General features: G+C 40.5%; 1 long non-coding RNA gene across 1 annotated transcript; it reads left to right on the top strand.

The window, feature by feature from the left end:
* Positions 1–5,751: 5,751 nt before the first annotated feature.
* Positions 5,752–6,347, top strand: LOC149813181 (uncharacterized). The gene is made up of 2 exons (XR_016428357.1): positions 5,752–5,868; positions 5,972–6,347. It is a non-coding gene; the product is annotated as an uncharacterized LOC149813181 (long non-coding RNA).
* Positions 6,348–9,784: the final 3,437 nt, after the last annotated feature.

Here is a 9,784-nt window from a genome sequence, read left to right as displayed (position 1 = left end):
CACATGGGTTCGGGTGTGGGGGTGTGGCACTTTCAAAAACCTTGGGTGCGGGGGTGCGACAGGGGCAAAAATGTATGTATGTATATATATATATATATATATATATATATATATATATATATATATATATATATATATATATATATATATATATATAAGGGGGTCCCGCATCCATGATTGCTCATTAGTGATCAGAAGGTTACCAAACATATTTCTAAATGTAGGGATTTGACTACCTATCATATGAGTGCCAATGAATTCAATGATTTCATAGACTTAGCAGGACTGGTAGAGATTGATTATGGGTCTTCCTGTTTTACTTGGCATAACAAACAAGTTGGTTCTAACTATCGCACCAACAGGATTGATCGCTGCTTCGTTAATGACCATTGGATGTTCAGATCATCCCAACTCTTCTACTTTATGACAAACTGCAATACGTAGCGTAAACAAATGAACTGACTTTAGAGGGAGGACGAATCCTATGTGGTGGGAAGAGAGTATTTCTTGAGAGGCCTCAAGTTATTTGTCAGGGGCTACATCAATTGTAACCTTTTTAAAGGTTGTCCAGATTCGTGGGGTTGGAAGAGGAGGTGGTTAAGGTGGTCTTTATTCTTGATGGAGATAGCGCCCCAAGCTTAGATGAGTACCCAAATAGCTTCTTTACTTCATTCTGGTCTATTGTATCTAAAGACATTTCTGAGGCAGTCAGAGATTTCTTTCTCAAAGAGAACATCATGTCCATGATGAGTTGTGGAGCCTAATTCATAGTTTTTGCCCTTGCAGAAAGGGGGGTTCGGGGGCTCCCCCCGGCGCGTGTCTCGCTGCGCGGTCAGCGAGCGGGGGGGTTATAGGGGGACAACGCCCCCCCCAGATTTCCCAGATTTTTTTTAAATCCTGCAGCCCATTTCATAAGGCAATTTTTTAAAAAAAAATCCAAAAAATGGACCGAAATGACCCTGGGTGCGACCAACGCATCTAGGGTAAGATTGACCGCACCCTGTGCCACACCCGCATTGAGTCGCGTCGACACGGGTGCGGCACTCTGCTAGCCGAATCCCTTTGACTTAGGTCAAAATAGTAGAAATAGACTTCTAGACCATCATATTTCAGTTTGCGTCACTCATTTAAGGCAACTTCTAAAGTTATCATGAAGCTCAACCTTTGAAGTTTGCTTGTGTGCAGACAACATGCACAATTATGCAACTGCAAAAAGCACCCTGACAACTTACTGATTTTTTAGAAACAACACCTTGTGTACATGGAAAACTCGAAAACTGTTATGAACTAAAGATGAGAGCAATTCAAAACAAGGTGATAACAATTGATTCAATAGAAGAATCAAAGGCACAACAACTGGTACTGCATCAACTAAATACCTTGATGTCACCGTGGACAACCGCCTTGTAATGGTGAAAACAAAACTCTCAGGCCAACCCTCCATTCTTGAGGGCTAGTCTGATTTGAAGTGGGTGGGATTGATAGCAGCTTGGTGCCACGTCGTGATTTTCTTTTATTGTTGTATTTTCTGTTTAGGGCAGGTTTGGATATCTTTGTCATTAAGAACTTATGAATATGATGATCCAAGTGGGTGTCTGGGGTATTAGAGGCAAGGTTGTCCATTATGTATCATTACCAGTGGCGGAGCCAGGGGTGGGCATGGGTGGGCGGCCGCCCACCCTAAAATTTGAAACCGAGTCGACTCATGACTCAGAAAACCGAATCGAATCGGGACTCGTGAAACCGAGTCGACCGGGACCCGGGCTCTCGATGAGTCTAGAGCCTACCAAAAGGGGCGAGGGGTAAAACCCTCGCCAGTTTTCCTTTATCGTCTGTGCTTTGCCTCTCCGTTTCGGTGTTCCCCTTCTGTCACGGCAAGGCGGCAACCTCATTTGCCGGCAATCTCTGTGCTCTGCAGTGCCGCCGGCCTCCCTTCGGTGAACCCGCTGTGGCGGTGCCCCCCTTCGAGCTTCTCCCTCTCTGTTGCAATCTCCGGCGACGCGAGGCACCGGTGTCACAGTCAGTCAGACCTTCGCCAATCTCCGGCAACCATCGCTAGCAGCCGGTCGTCGCACTGTCTCAGGTAACCTCCCTAGTCCCTACCCCCTCTCTCTTGCTTTTCTTGTCGATCGGCAAACACAATAACCCTGTTTGCGGTTTCTGAGAAACCGAAGCCTTCAGTTTCTCAGAAACCGCAAAGCATCAGACGACCCATGTCGCCGATCGAAAGACTTGCCGGCGACGACTGCCAACACGACGCCCAGCCATGCCCACCCCTGGCTCTGCCACTGGGTGAAACGTCCCAACATCCCAGCTAAATGCGTATTTTCAGTGGGTTATTTTGTTTGCATTTAGCTGTTAATCTTCCTATCTACTTGACGCTATTCAATTCAATTTGAATACCGTTTGTCGGGCAGTTAGCTATTCCTATTTATTCGTGTTAACCAACTCCAACTGTTATATGTAGTTTTTGAGTTAAATCTGATTTCTATTTTTGCTTGCTTGAATTGTTAGTAATTTGGTTTAGGACAGGGTTTGTGTTTCACAATTTTTTTCGTCTTGGATTTTAAGCCAAAAGTGCTGTTAGTAGTATGGGTGTGGGACACACACCAACTGTTTGGTGAAATGGCTCACTGACTCAGCTAAACCAGTTTGGTTCAGATTTTTTGGCCACCCATTGTCTTTTTCTAAGGGTCGATTTCCTACACTGTTCGCACATTTTAAACAGCGTTTAGGCATCTTTTAGGAGACAGTTTGCTGAATTGTTTTGTTCCATAAATCAGTACTTAAACCAGTCCCTAGTCATGTTAAATAGTTTGAGAATTTCATACATTTAATTCCACTGTCATTGCTACTTGCGCATACTGTTTACAGGATCGTCCTTCAAGACCATAGCATTGTCCCCGAGACCCGAAGTCTGCCCACCCAACGAAAAACTTATGGCTCTGCCACTGATCATTACTATATAGAAAAATGTTAAGATATGCATTCGTATCGCGATATGAATGTGTATCGTACGATATAGGGTGTACCGTAGATTAGAGGCTCACCGCACTTAAAAAGACCGAATACTATTTTTTTCTATTTTGGGTTTTAAAGACCTCTTGAAGGCCGACTCCCTCATTTGTGTAAAGGCCATTAGAGAGGTATCCACTCACCCTAGGACTTGTGAGAGCTATTTGAGGGCTGATCCATGTGCAAGGGAGAGGGATTTTGCGATTTCATGAAGTAAAAGTGCATTTCCATCATGTTCCCACTCAAGGAAGTGGGTTAAGGTAAACAAACTCTATTCTTTGCTTTTTATTGAACTTTTCTTGAGGAAGATGGCATCAAATGATTTTTCAATTTATCTTGTCTATTTTAAGGTCTTTATCTTAGTTTTCTTTTATTTTTTTTATTTTCTGTATTTTTACTTGTTTTTTAAAATATTTATTTACTTTTTTATATTGCTGAGATATTCTTGAGATTTATCATCTTCTGAAAATCTCTCTGAGAAATACCCTCGCCAAGAAATTACCTTTAACGATACATGTGACTACTCTTAAGACATTAGTCAATGCACCTAATGTGAAAAATGTGCTTGCACTTGGGCAGGAGGCTCTCTGACAACGTTCTTTTTTTTCCTGCAAAGAAAGTAAAACGCTCTGGCAATATCGATTGAAGGGAATCAGTTTATGCATATGTAAAATTTTAGGGAGGGGTGGTGCAGTTTTTTCTAATATTCTAACAGCAACCTCTTCACCGTATTAATCGGCATATGAAGAATTTCTTTTAACAAGGTTTTCCTCTTTCAAAATACATCATTTTTCCAGCTTAGCTCAGACTCTATTTCTATGATGGTCTCCCTATGGCCTTGTATACATATTTTTTCCTCTTTTTTCTTTTACTTGTTTTGCCCCAATTTTTTGTTGAGGATTCACCTACTCTTTCTGCTATGGTTTTTTTTCGTTATTGTTTGATGACTTGTTACCCTTTCTGTTCTTTGTTTCCTTTCCTCCTTGATATGAATGAATATGATATTTTCTTAAAAAAAGTTTGTGCAAATGTTCTAACAAAGGTTTAAGATTTGTTTTCTACATGGATATCTCACCCAACTTAAACTTGAAACCGGATCAAGCCCAACTGCACATTGTTTGACTGGTATCTGTTTTCTAAATAGATATCTAACCCAACATAAACCTGAAACTGGATCCAAGCCCAACTGCGCTTTGTTTGATTGTATTTTGTTAAAGTCTCAAACAGGTCGACTATCCAATTGTTGGCATCTGTATTCAAGTTTTAGATACAACTAACCGATTGATTTCAATCCTCTAAATGAGAGCGACTTTGTGGTCCAAGGTCTCCAAGCGATAGGGTGGGGCAGAAGTCATAAACAACACAAAATCGAGGTGTTCTTTAATCTCCACATTGAGGGAAGACCTTTTCAATCTTTGAAACAGGGACAGGGTCTTGAATAGATTGGGAGTAAGCAATCTGCCATGTATGTGATCATCAGGACTCACAAGGATGGCTCTCTTGCTTGCCAAAACCCACCAAACGATGTAAGATGATTCCTCAGCTATTCTGCCACCGCCCAGAGATAGAGAGAGAGAGAGAGAGCTTTGTTAATTCCCCTTTTTAATTTGTTTATCTGTTAATTTGGTTTATGGTTAAAAGCTGCCAGGCCTCCTGTGACCTCCACCGTCTTGATAAGGCAATGAGTTGGGTGGTGACAGTGAAGCTGCAAGCTCGGCCTGCAGCAATGTTCTATAAAAAGTGCCCTCTCTCTCTATATATATATAATGCTTTTACAATTATATTATTGTAAGTTTTTATGGTTTTTAAGAATTTTTAACATGACAATTTTTTACTGGGTCAAAGTTTACCAAATCTAAAATTGGACAAAAATAATGGGTGTGGTTTGACCGTAACCAACATTTGTTGACCTGCACTCTGCCACGTCGAGTGCTGCACCTGCATCTGCACCCATATTGACTTGGGTGCTTTGAGGGTATAGAAGCATGTATGTTGCATAGTTGCTTAGCATTTTTAATTAACTCTTATATGTTTAGTCAAAATGTTGGTGTTGGAATCTACCGATAAAATTTTATTGCTTTATGAATTATGATGCTTATTTCAATCTAGAACAAAGATTATTCAATCAGGGTACTATGATGTCATAAATTTTTTTGTTATATTATTAAAGGCTGAACAATGCATGTTTGGTTGATATGTATTAACAAGAACAACACAAATATTTCCTAGTTGGGTTGCAGAACAAGTTTAAAATTTGCTACCAACCGGGGCTCCACTTGTCTGGCAGGAGCAGTTAGTGCACGTCCCCTTGTGTTGGGATGTTGCAAGTTCGAACCCCAATGGTATATGGTTGTATAACTGGTAGGGGTCTGACTAACCCCAACTTTCTCTGTAGAAAAAAAGAAAAGAAAAAAAAGTTTAAAATTTGCTTGTAACTGCTATATTTAAATCTGGAGTTATGGCTATCATATGTTATTATTTTAAAGTTTCCAAATCAAACTTCTCTCGGTGTTTTCTGCTGATCGTTTGATCTTTTTTGCAGTTGATAAGCATTATTGATCCAAAGAGACACTACAAGAAGAGCGACTCTAAAACACTTCCCAAGTATTTCCAGGCAAGTGATCGTCCATCTTAGTGCTTTTCCTCTGCCCTCAACACGTTTTTCACCTCTATAGTAAACTCAAATGTTCCTTTTCTCGTATCATCTTTCTGAAAGAAAAGTTTGGTCGATGATCTGGTGGGTACAGTGGTCGAGCCCGTATCAGAATTTTTCTCAAGCCGCCTTACTCGGAGGCAAAGGAAAGCAACTCTTGCTGATGAGCTACTATCTAACCCAAAACTTCACCAGTATAGGTAACAACCTTGTCCATGAAGCGTGTTTCTTTATTGTTACAACAGAATGATATTAGGTTATTACAAGGCTCCTGTTGTAAAACATCATCCCTTTGGTTGACAGAAAACGTAAGGTCTCAGAGATTGAGGATGAGCGACGTTCTGCCAGTGGGGTATCGAAGTGGAGGGAGAAGAAGAGGCACACATCTCACAAATCTAAAGAATGATTAATGAAGTTGGTAGATGAAGATGATGTTCAGTGTCACATGATCCAACAAAAGGCCAATTATTTATAATCTTTCTTTTGGGTATTATTTGTGCGCATCACTTGAAATCCTGCATTTGCATCAACAAGATGTTCTCATGCAATGAATTTCTTCCCCATCATGCTTCTACTAAAGTGTGCGTGTGTAGTGGGGAGATGCTCTCATTGATGAACCTGATAAACTCTCTAGAGCTATCAAAAAATTTTGAATGACAATTTGATTGCTTTTAGGTGACATGGTATTTGTTGCTAGTCTCATAAGTTCTTTCGTTAAACTTACCTGATGAACACATGGTATATGTTGCTCTTTCTCTGCTCGGAGATTCAAGAAGCCTGTGGTGTCAAAACCATAAGAATATCGTAAAGGAGATATTCACGTGCCATAAAAAATGTTGATAGTATTTGCAAGAATGACAACAATTTCTCTTATTTTCTACGTATATTATTTTGATTGTATCGTTATTCTTTTTTTTTTTTTACAGTTTTTAGTACTTTTATCAAGGTCTACATGTTTTTTCTGATATTTGGTCAAGAAAAACACAATTTTTACTTCATTGCAAGATTTTTTTCCCTTCCCAAGAACCAGATCTGAATTTGCAACAAATGACTTTGATTTAGCCTGGCGGACAAGGAATTAACCAAAAGGTGATGATGACATGCTCGGACAAGCTTTTTGATCCTAATTTCTAACTGCATTTAAAATAGGGATGCAAATTGATCGGATTCGGTTGAAGTTATGACACGAATGTGATTACGGTATTCTTCGTCAGTCTTAAAACAAGGCCGAATACTTATTTGGGTCAGATTGTATGACTAGATTTTTCTACATTCGGATTTACATTAGAACCAATAGTTACCACCGAGGTGGTATCGCATGTGGTAAGCGGGGACCTGTGTCAAGCTAAAGGCCCAGGATCGAATCCCTCTGCCACATGGGACGATTGTTGTTCTGGTAAGGGTCTGCCTAACCCCAGCTTGCCGTTAAAAAAGAAGAAAAACCAATAGTTGCTATTGGGCTTTTATTGAGATTTGGATTTTTATTTTTACTACAGGGAGAAGTTAAGATTTGGAGTTAATTCTCTTCCGTTTGTTATTTACCCGATTCAGTATTGCCATATAATGTTCGAATCAGACTTGTTGCTTAAAATTCATATTCAAGTTCAAGCAGGGGGATGTCATTGTCGAAAACAAACACCTCATCGAGAAAAAGCTAAGGGTGGCGGTTGAAAACCAAAATTTGTTGCTTGAGGTGGGATCTAGTGTGGGGCCCACCTAAAATCAGACACTTCAGCAGATAAGGACCCTAAAACCCATCCAAAATTAAGGATTTGTAACCAGTTTGGTTCTTTTTTATCTTGGATGGGGTTTGTTGTAGCTCCATAGACCAGGGATATGAGATCCCTTAATCTCATATCTCTGGTTTTTTAACATGCCTTGGAATCGACATCCAATGCGGTCCTAGATTCAGAGAACTCGTTATATCCGATGCTTCGGGATCTAGAAGCCACCTTAGCTATGGAAGAGGGTATCCCAAGTTCAAGTGGGACCCATAGAGGTGACAAGGTTGTTGAGATGATCCATACGTAAGATCAAGAAAGGTCATCTAGGTGGGGCCCACAAGGTGGTGCCAAATTAGAGGAAGAGGGTGGAACATCCCCACCTCTCTAGATGCTTCTCCCTTCTTACAGGAAGGAGAGGATTGTGTAGAGTCCACTCCAGCTTTCTTTTTTTGATTTTTTATTTTAGAGACTTTAGGCTTATGAAGAGTTCAATTCTGGATGGGACTCTTGTCTTTTCTATTCTAGTTTAGTTCTGGTTGTCTAGTATGATATATTTTTTGTCAAGTAAAGGGTGTTTTGAGTTTATTAAATAGTTTTAATTTTATTAAATAAATGTGGACTACACCCTAAACCTCTCATCTATATAAAGTGGCCTGGGGACTCTCCTTAAGCATTGAATAATAATGATTGGTTCTTAAAGCTCTCTCTAGTCATCCCCTCTCTCTTTGGGCGTCTTATCTTCTCTCCCTCTCATCTCTCTCTGGTTTACGTAAGGATAAGACCTCCAAGGATTGATCGTTCTACCCTAAGAAGAGCCCAAGCTCCTCTGATGCCCCGAACCATGCATTTTTGCTTTTCCGATGAGCCAATCAGTATTGCCACATTGCAAAACATGTGTCTGAGTTTCAGAACATGTGTCCAAGTTTAAGAACGTGGGAGACTCTATCTCGGTCTACTACAGACTCCCAAGATACCTCTATAATCCCTCTATATTGTTAGACCAACCTTTACTAATTTCTGGGAACCCAAAATCCAAAACCTTATCTCGTCAGGTATTCGATTTACTTGATTTTCGTAAACTGGTAACCCCTGCCCGTCAATACCATTTTTCTCTGTCCAGAGCCTATACCAGACCCTTACACACATCCCTAGGTCACTCTAAAACCTCTGAATCTGGTCATTTCAAATTTAAACAAAAAATCTTACTTGAACTGCTTATTGAGCCCAAATCACACCTACCCGATTAGCTGTTTGACCATGTTTCTCACCGTTTTTCCCTACCCACAACTACAATAAACCTCAAACCTCTTCTTTACCATGTCAATCAGGGTTCAACACCCCTAATATGTGTTCCACAGGTCCCACGACCCAAAAATCATAGGTTCAATCCTCTTGAGCACATCAGACTCAAATTGCAATTCATCCATTATAAATCCATACCTACCTTCTGGTCCTTCTTTTGAGCCTTCTACATCAGAGATATCAGATGGTGTAATAGGTTGGTATCAGAGCAAACTTGATCAAATGGAGTAACCACCTTCCTCCGACATTAATAACATTGAAGATGTTCACAAGCATGTCGAACAAGCCTGAGTAATTACCAAATAGATGCAAGCCAAACTTTTTTTACAATGTCAAACGAGTGCGGAATATGAAAACTACTTCGAGCACATTGAGCAAGCAATTGCAAACCTTGTAGATCACATTGAAGCCCTCATCACGGTGGATGCATGGAGAACTTGAATAACTCGATTCTCAGAGAGCCACTGTTTGAATGCGCATGGAGTATGGGTAAGAAACCTTGCTTTTGTGTTCCTCTCTTTTTCAATGAAAACATGTGTGAGTAGGTATTTAAACTTAAACACTTTTCACTTGTCGCAACGTGCCACAAGAAACACGTGTTGCCGAAGCGGTCACTCGCCTTGAGGGTGACGCCCTTCGATGGTACAAATGGTTAAGACATCGTACATGAGAAGTCCTCTTGGGCAGATTTTGTTTATTACATAATGAAGATATTCGAGCCAACGATGTTGGTCAATGATCATGTGGAGCTTAAGAATCTCAAGCAACATGGTAACTTACATGAGTACCAAGTAGAGTTTGAAAATCTGTGCATGATTTTGGCCCAAGTCGACGAAGAGACCTTGCTTAAATCATATGTTGACAGGCTATGTGAGGACTTTCATATTGAGGTCCTAGTTGCAGTCCTGACGAGTCTAGAGGAGGCCTATAAGGTGGTCAAGCTTTATGATGAAAAGCAAAAGAGACTTCAAGCCAAGAAAAGGCTGAACCGACCTGATGCTCGCATCCATTCCTCAGGTGGCCAAATCAAGACTGGTTCGTCCAAGGGGGTGACATTAGCCCCTAAAGTAGAGTCCATCTCACATGCACG

The sequence above is a fragment of the Nuphar pumila genome, chromosome 16 (genome assembly GCF_984573655.1).
Source record: "Nuphar pumila chromosome 16, dmNupPumi1.hap1.1, whole genome shotgun sequence".
NCBI lineage: Eukaryota > Viridiplantae > Streptophyta > Magnoliopsida > Nymphaeales > Nymphaeaceae > Nuphar > Nuphar pumila.
Note: the sequence above shows the minus strand (reverse complement) of the source record. Positions and strands in the feature narration are given on the sequence as shown.